This window comes from Oncorhynchus masou, unplaced genomic scaffold, assembly GCF_036934945.1.
Source record: "Oncorhynchus masou masou isolate Uvic2021 unplaced genomic scaffold, UVic_Omas_1.1 unplaced_scaffold_1715, whole genome shotgun sequence".
In the NCBI taxonomy this organism is placed as follows: Eukaryota; Metazoa; Chordata; class Actinopteri; order Salmoniformes; family Salmonidae; genus Oncorhynchus; species Oncorhynchus masou.
The window spans coordinates 82,658-102,106 of NW_027007315.1; the positions used below are offsets into that span (position 1 = coordinate 82,658).

Consider the following 19,449-nt stretch of genomic DNA (forward strand, 5'->3'; position numbering starts at 1 on the left):
TATCTGCCTCAGTCTCAGAGAAATCAGTAGTACTGCCAGGTTTTACACAGTAATAATATATATCTGCCTCAGTCTCAGAGAAATCAGTAGTACTGCCAGGTTTTACACAGTAATAATATATATCTGCCTCAGTCTCAGAGAAATCAGTAGTACTGCCAGGTTTTACACAGTAATAATATATATCTGCCTCAGTCTCAGAGAAATCAGTAGTACTGCCAGGTTTTACACAGTAATAATATATATCTGCCTCAGTCTCAGAGAAATCAGTAGTACTGCCAGGTTTTACACAGTAATAATATATATCTGCCTCAGTCTCAGAGAAATCAGTAGTACTGCCAGGTTTTACACAGTAATAATATATATCTGCCTCAGTCTCAGAGAAATCAGTAGTACTGCTAGGTTTTACACAGTAATAATATATATCTGCTTCAGTCTCAGAGAAATCAGTAGTACTGCCAGGTTTTACACAGTAATAATATATATCTGCCTCAGTCTCAGAGAAATCAGTAGTACTGCTAGGTTTTACACATACCAATTGGATACCATGAAATTGGGAGAATAAATATATATATATATATTTGTAAATGTCTTGCGGGGCGGATATGGCCCACATGCAGTAATTTGCTCCCCCTTGCCCTAGACGTAGCCCTAGACGTAGCCCTAGACGTAACCCTAGACGTAACCCTAGACGTAACCCTAGACGTAGCCCTAGACGTAACCCTAGACGTAGCCCTAGACGCAGCCCTAGTAGACGTAGCCCTAGACGTAGCCCTAGACGTAGCCCTAGACGTAGCCCTAGACGTATCCCTAGACGTAGCCCTAGACGTAGCCCTAGACGTAGCCCTAGACGTAGCCCTAGACGTAGCCCTAGACGTAGCCCTAGACGTAGCCCTAGACGTAACCCTAGACGTAACCCTAGACGTAGCCCTAGACGCAGCCATAGACGTAGCCCTAGACGTAACCCTAGACGTAGCCCTAGACGTAACCCTAGACGTAGCCCTAGACGTGGCCCTAGACGTAACCCTAGACGTAGCCCTAGACGTGGCCCTAGACGTAACCCTAGACGTAGCCCTAGACGTAGCCCTAGACGTGCCCTAGACGTGGCTCTAGACGTAGCCCTAGACGTAGCCCTAGACGTAGCCCCAGACGCAGCCCTAGACGTAACCCTAGACGTAACCCTAGACGTAGCCCTAGACGTAGCTCTAGACGTAGCTCTAGACGTAACCCTAGACGCAGCCCTAGTAGACGTAGCCCTAGACGTAGCCCTAGACGTAGCCCTAGACGTAGCCCTAGACGTAACCCTAGACGTAGCTCTAGACGCAGCCCTAGACGTAACCCTAGACGTAGCCCTAGACGTAACCCTAGACGTAGCCCTAGACGTAGCCCTAGACGTAGCCCTAGACGTAACCCTAGACGTAGCCCTAGACGTAGCCCTAGACGTAGCCCTAGACGTAACCCCAGACGTAGCCCTAGACGAGCCCTAGACGTAGCCCCAGACGTAACCCTAGACGTAACCCTAGACGTAGCCCTAGACGTAACCCTAGACGTAGCCCTAGACGTAACCCTAGACGTAACCCTAGACGTAACCCTAGACGTAGCCCTAGACGTAGCCCTAGACGTAACCCTAGACGTAACCCTAGACGTAGCCCTAGACGTAGTCCCAGCGTAACCCCAGACGTACCCCTAGACGCAGCCCCAGACGTAACCCTAGACGTAGCCCTAGACGTAGCCCTAGACGTAACCCTAGACGTAACCCTAGACGTAGCCCTAGACGTAGCCCTAGACGTAGCCCTAGACGTAACCCTAGACGTGGCCCTAGACGTAACCCTAGATGTAACCCTAGACGTAGCCCTAGACGTAACCCTAGACGTAACCCTATACGTAGCCCTATACGTAGCCCTAGACGTAGCCCTAGACGTGGGCCCTAGACGTAGCCCTAGACGTAACCCTAGACGTAACCCCAGACGCAGCCCTAGACGTAGCCCTAGACGTAGCCCTAGACGTAACCCTAGACGTAACCCTAGACGTAGCCCTAGACGTAGCCCTAGATGTAGCCCTAGACGTAACCCTAGACGTAACCCTAGACGTAGCCCTAGACGTAACCCTAGACGTAGCCCTAGACGTAGCCCTAGACGTAGCCCTAGACGTAGCCCTAGACGTAGCCCTAGACGTAACCCCAGACGTAGCCCTAGACGTAGCCCAGACGTAACCCTATACGTAACCCTAGACGTAACCCTAGACGTAGCCCCAGACGTAGCCCCAGACGTAACCCTATACGTAACCCTAGACGTAGCCCTAGACGTAGCCCTAGACGTAGCCCCAGACGTAACCCTAGACGTAACCCTAGACGCGTGGCCCTAGACGTAGCCCCAGACGTAACCCTAGACGTAGCCCTAGACGTAGCCCTAGACGTAGCCCTAGACGTAACCCTAGACGTAACCCTAGACGTAGCCCTAGACGTAGCCCTAGACGTAGCCCTAGACGTAGCCCTAGACGTAACCCTAGACGTAGCCCTAGACGTAGCCCTAGACGTAACCCCTAGACGTAGCCCTAGACGTAACCCTAGACGTAACCCTAGACGTAGCCCTAGACGTAACCCTAGGCGTAGCCCAGACGTAACCCTAGACGTAGCCCCAGACGTAGCCCTAGACGTAACCCTAGACGTAACCCTAGACGTAGCCCCAGACGTAGCCATAGACGTAGCCCTAGACGTAACCCTAGACGTAGCCCTAGACGTAACCCTAGACGTAGCCCTAGACGTAACCCTAGACGCAACCCTAGACGTGGCCCTAGACGTAGCCCTAGACGTAGCCCCAGACGTAGCCCTAGACGTAGCCCTAGACGTGGCCCTAGACGTGGCCCCAGACGTAGCCCCAGACGCAGCCCTAGACGTAGCCCTAGACGTAACCCCAGACGCAACCCTAGACGTAACCCTAGACGTAGCCCTAGACGTAGCCCCAGACGTAGCCCTAGACGTAACCCAGACGCAGCCCTAGTAGACGTGGCCCTAGACGTAGCCCTAGACGTAGCCCTAGACGTAGCCCCAGACGTAACCCTAGACGTAGCCCTAGACGCAGGCCCTAGACGTGGCCCTAGACGTAGCCCCAGACGTAACCCCAGACGTAGCCCTAGACGTAGCCCTAGACGTAGCCCTAGACGTAACCCTAGACGTAGCCCTAGACGTAGCCCTAGACGTAGCCCTAGACGTAACCCTAGACGTAGCCCTAGACGCAGCCCTAGACGTAGCCCAGACGTAGCCCTAGACGTAACCCCAGACGTAACCCTAGACGTAGCCCCAGACGTAACCCTAGACGTAGCCCTAGACGTAGCCCTAGACGTAACCCTAGACGTAACCCTAGACGTAGCCCTAGACGTAACCCTAGACGTAACCCCAGACGTAACCCTAGACGTAGCCCTAGACGTAGTCCTAGACGTAACCCTAGACGTAACCCTAGACGTAGCCCTAGACGTAACCCTAGACGTAGCCCTAGACGTAGCCCTAGACGTAACCCTAGACGTAACCCTAGACGTAGCCCTAGACGTAGCCCTAGGCGTAGCCCTAGACGTAACCCTAGACGAGCCCCAGACGTAACCCTAGATGTAACCCTAGACGTAGCCCTAGACGTAACCCCAGACGTAACCCTAGACGTGGCCCTATACGTAGCCCCAGACGTAGCCCTAGACGTAGCCCTAGACGTAGCCCTAGACGTAACCCTAGACGTAACCCTAGACGTAGCCCTAGACGTAGCCCTAGACGTAGCCCTAGACGTAACCCTAGACGTAACCCTAGACGTAGCCCTAGACGTAAGCCCTAGATGTAGCCCTAGACGTAACCCTAGACGTAACCCTAGACGTAGCCCTAGACGTAACCCTAGACGTAGCCCAGACGTAGCCCCAGACGTAGCCCTATACGTAGCCCTAGACGTAGCCCTAGACGTAACCCTAGACGTAGGCCCTAGACGTAGCCCTAGACGTAACCCTATACGTAACCCCTAGACGTAACCCTAGACGCAGCCCCAGACGTAGCCCCTAGACGTAACCCTATACGTAACCCTAGACGTAGCCCTAGACGTAGCCCTAGACGTAGCCCTAGACGTAACCCTAGACGTAACCCTAGACGTAGCCCTAGACGTAGCCCCAGACGTAACCCTAGACGAGCCCTAGACGTAGCCCTAGACGTAGCCCTAGACGTAACCCTAGACGTAACCCTAGACGTAGCCCTAGACGTAGCCCCAGACGTAGCCCTAGACGTAGCCCCAGACGTAACCCTAGACGTAGCCCCAGACGTAGCCCTAGACGTAACCCTAGACGTAGCCCTAGACGTAGCCCTAGACGTAGCCCTAGACGTAGACCTAGACGTAGACCTAGACGTAGCCCTAGACGTAACCCTAGACGTAACCCTAGACGTAGCCCTAGACGTAGCCCTAGACGTAGCCCTAGACGTAGCCCTAGACGTAACCCTAGACGCAGCCCCTAGCAGACGTAGCCCTAGACGTAACCCTAGACGTAGCCCTAGACGTGGCCCTAGACGTAGCCCTAGACGTAACCCTAGACGTAACCCTAGACGTAGCCCTAGACGTAGCCCTAGACGTAGCCCTAGACGTAACCCTAGACGTAGCCCTAGACGTAACCCTAGACGTAACCCTAGACGTAGCCCTAGACGTAACCCTAGACGTAACCCTATACGTAGCCCTATACGTAGCCCCAGACGTAGCCCTAGACGTAACCCTAGACGTAGCCCTAGACGTAGACCCAGACGTAACCCTAGACGTAACCCTAGACGTAACCCTAGACGTAGCCCTAGACGTAGCCCTAGACGTAACCCTAGACGTAACCCTAGACGTAGCCCTAGACGTAGCCCCAGACGTAACCCTAGACGTAGCCCCAGACGTAGCCCTTGACGTAACCCTATACGTAACCCTAGACGTAACCCTAGACGTAGCCCTAGACGTAGCCCTAGACGTAACCCTATACGTAACCCTAGACGTAGCCCTAGACGTAGCCCTAGACGTAACCCTAGACGTAACCCTAGACGTAGCCCTAGACGTAGCCCTAGACGTAGCCCTAGACGTAACCCTAGACGTAGCCCTAGACGTGGCCCTAGACGTAGCCCTAGACGTAGCCCTATACGTAGCCCTATACGTAGCCCTAGACGTAGCCCTAGACGTGGCCCTAGACGTAACCCTATACGTAACCCTAGACGTAACCCTAGACGTGGCCCTAGACGTAGCCCCAGACGTAACCCTATACGTAACCCTAGACGTAGCCCTAGACGTAGCCCTAGACGTAACCCTAGACGTAACCCTAGACGTAACCCTAGACGTAGCCCTAGACGTAGCCCTAGACGTAACCCTAGACGTAGCCCTAGACGTAGCCCTAGACGTAGCCCTAGACGTAACCCTAGACGTAGCCCTAGACGTAGCCCTAGACGTAGCCCTAGACGTAGCCCTAGACGTAACCCTAGACGTAACCCTAGACGTAGCCCTAGACGTAGCCCTAGACGTAGCCCTAGACGTAGCCCTAGACGTAACCCTAGACGTAACCCTAGACGTAGCCCTAGACGTAGCCCTAGACGTAGACCTAGACGTAGCCCTAGACGTAGCCCTAGACGTAACCCTAGACGCAGCCCTAGTAGACGTAGCCCTAGACGTAACCCTAGACGTAGCCCTAGACGTAGCCCTAGACGTAGCCCTAGACGTAACTCTAGACGTAACCCTAGACGTAACCCTAGACGTAGCCCTAGACGTAGCCCAGACGTAACCCTAGACGTAGCCCTAGACATAGCCCTAGACGTAACCCTAGACGCAGCCCTAGTAGACGTAACCCTAGACGTAGCCCTAGACGTAGCCCTAGACGTAGCCCTAGACGTAACTCTAGACGTAACCCTAGACGTAACCCTAGACGTAGCCCTAGACGTAGCCCTAGACGTAACCCTAGACGTAACCCTAGACGTAGCCCTAGACGTAGCCCTAGACGCAGCCCTAGACGTAGCCCTAGACTCTCATGCTCCAGATGGGGAGGGGAGTGGAGTGGAGATTGCAGCTTGGGGTTGTGAGGTGCTGTTAACAATCACCTGCAGGGAATTCGTAACAGAGCTGTTTCCCAAAACCATTGTTATTAACTTTGAACAGGAAATGCTCGTAATCGAACTCCTGCCTCAGACCACCATTAGAACAGCTAAGTGTTAGATGCTTTTTGCCCTTCTGAGTTACTGTATACACAGAAGATCTCTGCTAAACATAGAATCACATGGTTTATCCTTCTCTCTGAGACCACCGATAACTTCAGAACAAAGCTGACTACAAATACAAAGTTGCTAAAGTTGTCTTTGCAATTGATACAAACAAGCGACATGTAAAGTATTAAATGAAAACTGAGATGATTAATTAAACAGTGGCTATAAGACTATTTCAATCATATTGAATAATGACTGTGTTAAACAGTAGCTTTAAGCCTATCAATCATATTGAATAATGACTGTGTTAAACAGTAGCTTTAAGCCTATCAATCATATTGAATAATGACTGTGTTAAACAGTAGCTTTAAGCCTATCAATCATATTGAATAATGACTGTGTTAAACAGTAGCTTTAAGCCTATCAATCATATTGAATAATGACTGTGTTAAACAGTAGCTTTAAGCCTATCAATCATATTGAATAATGACTGTGTTAAACAGTAGCTTTAAGCCTATCAATCATATTGAATAATGACTGCGTTAAACAGTAGCTTTAAGCCTATCAATCATATTGAATAATGACTGCGTTAAACAGTAGCTTTAAGCCTATCAATCATATTGAATAATGACTGTGTTAAACAGTAGCTTTAAGCCTATCAATCATATTGAATAATGACTGTGTTAAACAGTAGCTTTAAGCCTATCAATCATATTGAATAAGGACTGTGTTAAACAGTAGCTTTAAGCCTATCAATCATATTGAATAATGACTGCATTAAACAGTAGCTTTAAGCCTATCAATCATATTGAATAATGACTGTGTTAAACAGTAGCTTTAAGCCTATCAATCATATTGAAGTACATTTTATGTTCAATCATTTGAGTTTTATTTTGCAACTTGTAGGCTACTGTCTGTAACTTGTCTCAATATATTTTATGATGTGTAGCCTGGAATGAAGTGTAGGACGCTCAACCAACGTGAGTCGAGAGTTCATCTCAGCCTATGCCTCCCTCCAGTCCCTCGACTTCTTGGCACTGACGGAAACATGGATCACCACAGATAACACTGCTACTCCTACTGCTCTCTCTTCGTCCGCCCACGTGTTCTCGCACACCCCGAGAGCTTCTGGTCAGCGGGGTGGTGGCACCGGGATCCTCATCTCTCCCAAGTGGTCATTCTCTCTTTCTCCCCTTACCCATCTGTCTATCGCCTCCTTTGAATTCCATGCTGTCACAGTTACCAGCCCTTTCAAGCTTAACATCCTTATCATTTATCGCCCTCCAGGTTCCCTCGGAGAGTTCATCAATGAGCTTGATGCCTTGATAAGCTCCTTTCCTGAGGACGGCTCACCTCTCACAGTCCTGGGCGACTTTAACCTCCCCACGTCTACCTTTGACTCATTCCTCTCTGCCTCCTTCTTTCCACTCCTCTCCTCTTTTGACCTCACCCTCTCACCTTCCCCCTACTCACAAGGCAGGCAATACGCTCGACCTCATCTTTACTAGATGCTGTTCTTCCACTAACCTCATTGCAACTCCCCTCCAAGTCTCCGACCCCTACCTTGTATCCTTTTCCCTCTCGCTCTCATCCAACACTTCCCACACTGCCCCTACTCGGATGGTATCGCGCCGTCCCAACCTTCGCTCTCTCTCCCCAGCTACTCTCTCCTCTTCCATCCTATCATCTCTTCCCTCTGCTCATACCTTCTCCAACCTATCTCCTGATTCTGCCTCCTCAACCCTCCTCTCTTTCTTTCTCCCTTTCTGCATCCTTTGACTCTCTATGTCCCCTATCCTCCAGGCCGGCTCGGTCCTCCCCTCCCGCTCCGTGGCTCGACGACTCATTGCGAGCTCACAGAACAGGGCTCCGAGCGGAAATGGAGGAAAACTCGCCTCCCTGCGGACCTGGCATCCTTTCACTCCCTCCTCTCTACATTTTCCTCCTCTGTCTCTGCTGCTAAAGCCACTTTCTACCACTCTAAATTCCAAGCATCTGCCTCTAACCCTAGGAAGCTCTTTGCCACCTTCTCCTCCCTCCTGAATCCTCCTCCCCCTCCCCCCCCTCCTCCCTCTCTGCAGATGACTTCGTCAACCATTTTGAAAAGAAGGTCGACGACATCCGATCCTCGTTTGCTAAGTCAAACGACACCGCTGGTTCTGCTCACACTGCCCTACCCTGTGCTCTGACCTCTTTCTCCCCTCTCTCTCCAGATGAAATCTCGCTTCTTGTGACGGCCGGCCGCCCAACAACCTGCCCGCTTGACCCTATCCCCTCCTCTCTTCTCCAGACCATTTCCGGAGACCTTCTCCCTTACCTCACCTCGCTCATCAACTCATCCCTGACCGCTGGCTACGTCCCTTCCGTCTTCAAGAGAGCGAGAGTTGCACCCCTTCTGAAAAAACCTACACTCGATCCCTCCGATGTCAACAACTACAGACCAGTATCCCTTCTTTCTTTTCTCTCCAAAACTCTTGAACGTGCCGTCCTTGGCCAGCTCTCCCGCTATCTCTCTCAGAATGACCTTCTTGATCCAAATCAGTCAGGTTTCAAGACTAGTCATTCAACTGAGACTGCTCTTCTCTGTATCACGGAGGCGCTCCGCACTGCTAAAGCTAACTCTCTCTCCTCTGCTCTCATCCTTCTAGACCTATCGGCTGCCTTCGATACTGTGAACCATCAGATCCTCCTCTCCACCCTCTCCGAGTTGGGCATCTCCGGCGCGGCCCACGCTTGATTGCGTCCTACCTGACAGGTCGCTCCTACCAGGTGGCGTGGCGAGAATCTGTCTCCTCGCCACGCGCTCTCACCACTGGTGTCCCCCAGGGCTCTGTTCTAGGCCCTCTCCTATTCTCGCTATACACCAAGTCACTTGGCTCTGTCATAACCTCACATGGTCTCTCCTATCATTGCTATGCAGACGACACACAATTAATCTTCTCCTTTCCCCCTTCTGATGACCAGGTGGCGAATCGCATCTCTGCATGTCTGGCAGACATATCAGTGTGGATAACGGATCACCACCTCAAGCTGAACCTCGGCAAGACGGAGCTGCTCTTCCTCCCAGGGAAGGACTGCCCGTTCCATGATCTCGCCATCACGGTTGACAACTCCATTGTGTCCTCCTCCCAGAGCGCTAAGAACCTTGGCGTGATCCTGGACAACACCCTGTCGTTCTCAACCAACATCATGGCGGTGGCCCGTTCCTGTAGGTTCATGCTCTACAACATATTGAGTACGACCCTGCCTCACACAGGAAGCGGCGCAGGTCCTAATCCAGGCACTTGTCATCTCCCGTCTGGATTACTGCAACTCGCTGTTGGCTGGGCTCCCTGCCTGTGCCATTAAACCCCTACAACTCATCCAGAACGCCGCAGCCCGTCTGGTGTTCAACCTTCCCAAGTTCTCTCACGTCACCCCGCTCCTCCGCTCTCTCCACTGGCTTCCAGTTGAAGTTCGCATCCGCTACAAGACCATGGTGCTTGCCTACGGAGCTGTGAGGGGAACGGCACCGCAGTACCTCCAGGCTCTGATCAGGCCCTACACCCAAGCAAGGGCACTGCGTTCATCCACCTCTGGCCTGCTCGCCTCCCTACCACTGAGGAAGTACAGTTCCCGCTCAGCCCAGTCAAAACTGTTCGCTGCTCTGGCCCCCAATGGTGGAACAAACTCCCTCACGTACGCCAGGACAGCGGAGTCAATCACCACCTTCCGGAGACACCTGAAACCCCACCTCTTCAAGGAATACCTAGGATAGGATAAGTAATCCTTCTCACCCCCCCCCCCCTTAATGATTTAGATGCACTATTGTAAAGTGGCTGTTCCACTGGATGTCAGAAGGTGAATTCACCAATTTGTAAGTCGCTCTGGATAAGAGCGTCTGCTAAATGACTTAAATGTAATGTAATGTCGAGGTCCAACCAACATGTTTTATTGTCATTGAAAAGGGAGAGGTGCCAACGCTCCTCACCATAAATATCAGTTTAAAAAGCTTAATGCTCCGGCCTTCATCAGAATAATAATCACATAAAGGGAATGGACAAGCTCATGTAGGGGACACAAGGAGAAAACTCTCTTCAGCTGGTGGTTTAAATGAGAGGTGTGGTAGACTATACAGGTTGGGCTTCAGGGTGAGGGCTACTGTTGTCAATGTCTCCACCTAGTGGTCAAATACAGTAATGGAACCTGAACAACAGTTAGGGAGACAGCAGTAGATATAATTAATTGACTTAAAACCAATAATATATCATAAACAACAGGTCTAAGACAACTGGTTTGGACAATAGTGAGCTAGTGAACGTTTTTCATCAATGAACAAGAAGTACAAATGCCTCCAATAGCCAAACTATGTCCCTTCACAAAAACACATTACAGTCATTCTGTAGGTTAAGACCTCTGGGGACTAAACATACTACAGTCCCTCTGCAGGTTAAGACCTCTGGGAACTAAACACACTATAGTCCCTCTGTAGGTTAAGACCTCTGGGAACTAAACACACTACAGTCCTTCTGTAGGTTAAGACCTCTGGGAACTAAACACACTACAGTCCCTCTGTAGGTTAAGACCTCTGGGAACTAAACACACTACAGTCCCTCTGCAGGTTAAGACCTCTGGGAACTAAACACACTATAGTCCTTCTGTAGGTTAAGACCTCTGGGAACTAAACACACTACAGTCCTTCTGTAGGTTAAGACCTCTGGGGACTAAACATACTACAGTCCTTCTGTAGGTTAAGACCTCTGGGGACTAAACATACTACAGTCCTTCTGTAGGTTAAGACCTGAGGGGACTAAACATACTACAGTCCTTCTGTAGGTTAAGACCTGAAGGGACTAAAGTATCTACAACATACATAGTCCTTCTGTAGGTTAAGACCTCTGGGAACTAAACATACTACAGTCCTTCTGTAGGTTAAGACCAGGGGACTAAACATACTACAGTCCTTCTGTAGGTTAAGACCTGAAGGGACTAAATTATCTACAACATACTATAGTCCTTCTGTAGGTTAAGACCTGAGGGGACTAAAGTAAACCAAATAAAATGATAGTACATATATATAGTACCAGTCCAAAGTTTGTATACTTCCACTCATTCCAGTTTATTTTGTGGTCCAACTCATCCCGAACCATCTCAATCGGTGATAGTGGAGTCTAGGTCAGCTGATGCAGCACTATATCACTTTTCGTCTCCGTCAAATAGCCCTTACGCAGCCTGGAGGTGTGTTGGGTCATTGTCCTGTTGAAAAACACACGGCGGTTGGAACCAAAAACCTAATACTTGGCCTCATCAGACCAAAGCACAGATTTCCATCGGTCTAATATCCATTGCTCGTGTTTGTGTGCCCAAGCAAGTCGCTTCTTCTTATTGGTGTAACTCTGGGTCTTGCTTTCCTGTAGCGGTCCTCATGAGAGCCAGTTTCATCATAGCGCTTGATGGTTGTTGCAACTGCACTTGAAGAAATGTTCAATAGCCTAGTTAATCATTAGATGACTTTTAAAACAGTATCTATGTTTTGCTCAGTCTGGCAGTGACCCAGAACTATCAGAGGCTCTCTCTTGTGGCTGCTGTTTATGACAACTACATGTAAGTTTTTGTTCTACATCATAATAATCATGTCTGCATAGCACTTTGGCTTCATTTTGGCAGATTAACTTGCTTATTTCTGAAGATTAACTCAGGTTGTTGCCCAGCAGCAAATCAGATGGAGCTTTGGCAGGCGTTGGACCTGCGGCCGAAAAGTGTTTGGTTTGAATCCTGGGCCAGTGGTTGGAAAATACGGGCAGAATTGATCTGACCACTGGAGTGCTGCTGTGGTCACATCCTCAAAACAATCCCCTTTCGTTGGGCCATTGAGCAAGGCCCTTAACCCCACAACATGCTCTCCATCCAGGGGAGCTACACTGTATGTGTGAGGTCTGCTGTTTGGGGGTTGAGAACAGAGCAGAAGACACATTGCTGTTGTTTCCTGTTACTAATGAACAAGGTTGTACTGTATTGTATTGTACTGTACTGTATTGTATTGTACTGTACTGTACTGTATTGTACTGTCCTGTATTATATTGTACTGTACTGTACTGTATTGTATTGTATTGTATTGTACTGTATTGTACTGTATTGTACTGTACTGTATTATATTATATTATACTGTACTGTATTGTATTGTATTGTACTGTATTGTACTGTATTGTACTGTACTGTATTATATTATATTATACTGTACTGTATTGTATTGTACTGTATTGTACTGCATTGTACTGTACTGTATTATATTGTACTGTACTGTACTGTATTGTATTTACTGTACTGTATTGTATTGTATTGTACTGTACTGTATTATATTGTACTGTATTGTATTGTATTGTACTGTATTTATATTGTACTGTACTGTACTGTATTATATTGTACTGTACTGTATTGTATTGTACTGTATTGTATTGTACTGTACTGTATTATATTGTACTGTATTGTATTATATTGTACTGTACTGTACTGTACTGTATTGTACTGTACTGTATTGTACTGTACTGTATTATATTATACTGTACTGTATTGTATTGTACTGTACTGTACTGTATTATATTGTACTGTATTGTATTATATTGTACTGTACTGTATTGTACTGTATTGTATTGTATTGTATTGTATTGTATTGTATTGTACTGTATTATATTGTACTGTACTGTATTGTATTGTACTGTATTATACTGTACTGTATTGTATTATATTGTACTGTACTGTACTGTATTGTATTGTACTGTATTGTACTGTATTGTACTGTACTGTACTGTACTGTATTATATTATACTGTACTGTATTGTATTGTACTGTACTGTATTATATTTTACTGTATTGTATTATATTGTATTGTACTGTACTGTATTATACTGTATTGTATTGTATTATATTGTACTGTATTGTATTGTATTGTATTGTATTGTATTGTATTGTACTGTACTGTATTATATTGTATGTACTGTATTGTATTGTACTGTATTGTACTGTATTGTATTCTACTGTACTATATTGTATTGTATTGTATTGTATTGTACTGTACTGTATTATATTGTACTGTACTGTATTGTATTGTATTGTACTGTATTGTACTGTACTGTATTATACTGTACTGTATTGTATTATATTGTACTGTATTGTATTGTACTGTATTGTATTGTATTGTATTGTACTGTATTGTATTATATTGTACTGTACTGTATTGTATTGTACTGTATTGTATTGTACTGTACTATATTGTATTGTACTGTACTGTATTATATTGTACTGTACTGTATTGTATTGTACTGTATTGTACTGTATTGTATTGTACTGTATTGTATTGCATTGTACTGTATTGTATTGTACTGTATTGTATTGTACTGTACTGTATTGTATTGTATTGTATTGTATTGTATTGTATTGTATTGTATTGTATTGTATTGTACTGTAAAGAAGTCAGCCAGAGTTGACATGGGCCATCATTCAAACAAAGAGATGTCTCCCTGGACAACAGTGTGTTTGCATATAATGAAGATCAATTCTACCCCCCCCCAATACACCGTCATTATTTATATAATAAATAAAAGTTTTATTAACTAGGCAAGTCAGTTAAGAACAAATTCTTATTTTCAATGACAGCCTAGGAACAGTGGGTTAACTGCCTTGTTCAGGGGCAAAATGGATATTTGTACCATGTCATAATGTTTGATCATGCAACATTTTGGTTATCGTCTAGCTCTAATCACTAGTGTTTACAGTACATTACATTTGGATAGATAGTTTACTCTGACATCTATAATGTTTACAGTAATGACATCTATAGTGTTTACAGTAATGACATCTATAGTGTTTACAGTAATGACATCTATAGTGTTTACAGTAGTGACATCTATAGTGTTTACAGTAATGACATCTATAGTGCTTACAGTAATGACATCTATAATGTTTACAGTAATGACATCTATAATGTTTACAGTAATGACATCTATAGTGTTTACAGTTGTGATATCTATAGTGTTTACAGTAATGACATCTATAATGTTTACAGTAATGACATCTATAATGTTTACAGTAATGACATCTATAATGTTTACAGTAATGACATCTATAGTGTTTACAGTAATGACATCTATAGTGTTTACAGTTGTGACATCTATAGTGTTTACAGTAATGACATCTATAATGTTTACAGTAATGACATCTATAGTGTTTACAGTAATGACATCTATAGTGTTTACAGTAATGACATCTATAGTGTTTACAGTAATGACATCTATTATGTTTACAGTAATGACATCTATAATGTTTACAGTAATGACATCTATAGTGTTTACAGTAATGACATCTATAGTGTTTACAGTAATGACATCTATAGTGTTTACAGTAATGACATCTATTATGTTTACAGTAATGACATCTATAATGTTTACAGTAATGACATCTATAATGTTTACAGTAATGACATCTATAATGTTTACAGTAATGACATCTATAGTGTTTACAGTAATGACATCTATAGTGTTTACAGTAATGACATCTATAGTGTTTACAGTAATGACATCTATAGTGTTTACAGTAATGACTATTACCCATCATGAGCTATTTTAATCCCGCCCTCTGCTCCTCTCAGCCCAGTCCACCTGTCTCTGTAGAACATCCTCTTGATTTCCACCTGACATATATTTTTCAACTGTGTTGTGAGTCTTACATGGATTTGAACCTTTCTAGTCTCATAGTATCCACAGACTGTCAGTTAAAGATACAGATTTTTCATAAGACTATTATTCTATTGTTGATTGACTGACTATGTCTTTCCAAATCCCCCAGCACTTTCTAAAAATTATTTGAAACTAATATTGTGACTTCTCAACCGTTCCTATTTCCCTGTAAATTCTATTCTTAGCTAACAATGTTACTGGCACATGAAGGTACCTATAAGCAAATCATTTCTGGGGGGATTTAATGATTTAGAAATAAAGTTCTTAAATGACACTGTCATCTCACCTCTTGGCTTTGGTGTCATGTTCCCCAGAGAGACTCATTTTAGAGGCAGGGCCCCCCTCCTCTCTCTCCCCATAGAGGAGGCCCCCCTCCCTCTCTCTCCCCATAGAGACTCATTTTAGAGACATTCTCCCTAGAGAGACTCATTTTAGAGACAGGGCCCCCTCCTCTCTCTTCCCAGAGAGACTCATTTCAAAGCACTGACCCCTAAACAGAGATCCAACATGTTGGTTGTGGTTAACACAGTGACAAATAATTATTGAAGTTAAACTATTCTCTTTTATTCATTATCTCTTAGAAATAAAACATTTACTGACAGACACATCCAAACAGTCAGGTGATTTAATGCATCACATGAACATGTAGTGGTGACTGATATGTTTCACCTCTTCTCCATGTAGTGGAACTATTGATTATAACAATATAATAATAATAATAATAATAATAATAATAATAAATTCTCACTTTGTCTTTTAATAATTTCACTCATTCTAGTGTGCTGCTTTGTTCAACAGCTATGCTATTCTTATGATATTATTGAATTTAATTCATAATAGCAATGTTAAGAAAGGTATTTGTGGTTTCATACCAAATTACACAAGAAGCAGGAGCTCATTCTAATTTTAAAAAATAACAAATGTTTTGATATTCTGAAAGAGGATTTAGAACTATGATAATTAACATTTTTACAAATTGTAAAATAACCACAATATACGCATCCTATAATACGATATACAAACAATATGTTTTTTAAATTTGATTTGCCTACGCCCAGTTAGCACCATTTTGTATGATTCAACTGTCACGTAGCTGTCCCAGTTGAAATGGACTGTCAGATCTGAGTGTTTAACTGTCATTCACTATACTAAAATAACACCATACATTTAATGTCTCTACACATTTTATAATAATCCCTGGGAAGAGTCTTACCTTGTAGCTGAATTCACAACCAGAACATGTCAAGTCATTGAGATATTTTCCGTTGTGCTGAGAGAGCACCTTCCTGATGTCAAGTGTCTCTGTATCTATGTTCTATGTACAGTTGATCTTTGGTTGCAATAATATCTGGTCAAAGTCTAGTGACACAACACCATAGTATATCATAACCATAACAGTAGTTTAACCTTTGGCCAGTAAACACCATGGCATACTATAACATGTAGAATCATTATGATGATCCAGGTTCATACTATAACATGTAGAATCATTATGATGGATCCAGGTTCATACTATAACATGTAGAATCATTATGATGATCCAGGTTCATACTATAACATGTAGAATCATTATGATGATCCAGGTTCATACTATAACATGTAGAATCATTATGATGATCCAGGTTCATACTATAACATGTAGAATCATTATGATGATCCAGGTTCACCATATCTCCAACTTTGAAGTATACAGTGGGGTCCCAAATTATTGACACTCTTGACATCAAGACACCCTCAAGATCTGTTTAAACCAACTCTTAGTTTCCTGATTCAGATCTGTCTAAATCAATTAGTGTCCTGATTCAGATCTGTTCAAACCAACTCTTAGTTTCCTGATTCAGATCTGTCTAAACCAACTCTTAGTGTCCTGATTCAGATCTGTTCAAACCAACTCTTAGTTTCCTGATTCAGATCTGTCTAAACCAACTCTTAGTGTCCTGATTCAGATCTGTTTAAACCAACTCTTAGTGTCCTGATTCAGATCTGTTTAAAACAACTCTTAGTTTCCTGATTCAGATCTGTTTAAACCAACTCTTAGTGTCCTGATTCAGATCTGTTTAAACCAACTCTTAGTGTCCTGATTCAGATCTGTTTAAACCAACTCTTAGTGTCCTGATTCAGATCTGTTCAAACCAACTCTTAGTTTCCTGATTCAGATCTGTTCAAACCAACTCTTAGTTTCCTGATTCAGATCTGTTCAAACCAACTCTTAGTTTCCTGATTCAGACCCTGATTCAGATCTGTCTAAACCAACTCTTAGTTCCTGATTCAGATCTGTTTAAACCAACTCTTAGTTTCCTGATTCAGATCTGTTCAAACCAACTCTTAGTTTCCTTATTCAGATCTGTCTAAACCAACTCTTAGTGTCCTGATTCAGATCTGTTCAAACCAACTCTTAGTTTCCTGATTCAGATCTGTTTAAACCAACTCTTAGTGTCCTGATTCAGATCTGTTCAAAACAACTCTTAGTTTCCTGATTCAGATCTGTTCAAACCAAACCTGATTCAGATCTGTTTAAACCAACTCTTAGTTTCCTGATTCAGATTGTTCAAACCAACTTTTAGTGTCCTGATTCAGATCTGTTCAAACCAACTCTTAGTTTCCTGATTCAGATCTGTTCAAACCAACTCTTAGTTTCCTGATTCAGATCTGTTTAAACCAACTCTTAGTTTCCTGATTCAGATCTGTTTAAACCAACTCTTAGTGTCTGTTCAAACCAACTCTTAGTGTCCTGATTCAGATCTGTTTAAACCAACTCTTAGTCCTGTCAGATCTGATTCAAACCAACTCTTAGTTTCCTGATTCAGATCTGTTTAAACCAACTCTTAGTTTCCTGATTCAGATCTGTTCAAACCAACTCTTAGTTTCCTGATTCAGATCTGTTCAAACCAACTCTTAGTTTCCTGATTCAGATCTGTTAAACCAACTCTTAGTTTCCTGATTCAGATCTGTTTAAACCAACTCTTAGTTTCCTGATTCAGATCTGTTAAACAAACTCCTAGTGTCCTGATTCAGATCTGTTCAAACCAACTCTTAGTGTCCTGGTTCAGATCTGTTCTAAACCAACTCTTAGTGTCCTGATTCAGATCTGTTTAAACCAACTCTTAGTTTCCTGATTCAGATCTGTTTAAACCAACTCTTAGTTTCCTGATTCAGATCTGTCTAAACCAACTCTTAGTGTCCTGATTCAGATCTGTTCAACTCCTCTGACTGTCATTGTCATGCCATGTATATCTAAAGGAGTTCTCTAAAGCAAACACAGATCTGGGACCAGACTATCTGTGGGTGTCCAGTTAGACTGTCTGGTTTCTGGTCTGTGGTCAGCAGTGGTGGCTGGTGGCATGGAGGACAGGCTCATAATAATGGCTGGAATAAAATGAACAGAATGGTATCAAACACATACATACAATTCCATTCACTTCATTCTAGCCCTTATTGTGATCCGTTCACCCTCCCCTTAGCAGGCGTCTCTGGTGGTCAGTGGGCACAACATGGTTGTGGTCAATTCCATTTCAATTTCAATCAATTCAGAAGGTAAACCTCATTAAGAAGCATTGAAGACAACTGGAATGTCAGTGTACTTCCTGACATGTTTATTTAAATTGTATTTAACCAGGCAATTCAGTTAAGAACAAATTCTTATTTACAATGACGGCCTACCAAAAGGCAAAAGGCCTCCTGGGTTTAAAAATATAAATAAATAAAAAATATAGGACAAAACACACATCACGACAAGAGAGACAACACAACACTACATGAAGAGAGAACTAAGACAACAACATAACAAGGCAGCACCACATGACAACGCAGCATGGTAGCAACACAACATGACAACAACATGGTAGCAACACAACAGGTTACAAACATTATTGGGCACAGACAACAGCACAAAGGGCAAGAAGGTAGAGACAACAATATATCACACAAAGCAGCCACAACTGTCAGTAAGAGTGTCCATGACTGAGTCTTTGAATGAAGAGATGGAGATAAAACTGTCCAGTTTGAGTGTTTGTTGCAGCTCGTTCCAGTCGTTAGCTGCAGCGAACTGAAAAGCCGAGCGACCCAGGGATGTGTGTGCTTTGGGGACCTTTAGCAGAATGTGACTGGCAGAACAGGTGTTGTATGTGGAGGATGAGGGCTCCAGTAGATATCTCAGACTGGGGGGAGTGAGGCCTAAGAGGGTTTTATAAATAAGCATCAACCAGTGGGTCTTGCGACGTGTATACAGAGATGACCAGTTTACAGAGGAGTATAGAGTGCAGTGATGTGTCCTATATGGAGCATTGGTGGCAAATCTGATGGCAGAATGGTAAAGAACATCTAGTCGCTCGAGAGCACCCTTACCTGCCGATCTATAAATTATGTCTCTGTAATCTAGCATGGGTAGGGTGGTCATCTGAATCAGGGTTAGTTTGGCAGCTGGGGTGAAAGAGGAGCGATTACGATAGAGGAAACCAAGTCTAGATTTAACTTTAGCCTACAGCTTTGATATGTGCTGAGAGGACAGTTTACTGTCTATCAATACGCCCAAGTACTAGTATGAGGTGACTACCTCAAGCTCTA

General features: G+C 44.4%; 1 pseudogene; it reads right to left on the bottom strand.

Annotated features, from left to right (window-relative positions):
• Positions 1–15,243, bottom strand: part of LOC135532086 (NACHT, LRR and PYD domains-containing protein 12-like) — a 31,140-nt pseudogene extending 15,897 nt beyond the window's left edge.
• Between the last annotated feature and the right edge of the window lie 4,206 nt (positions 15,244–19,449).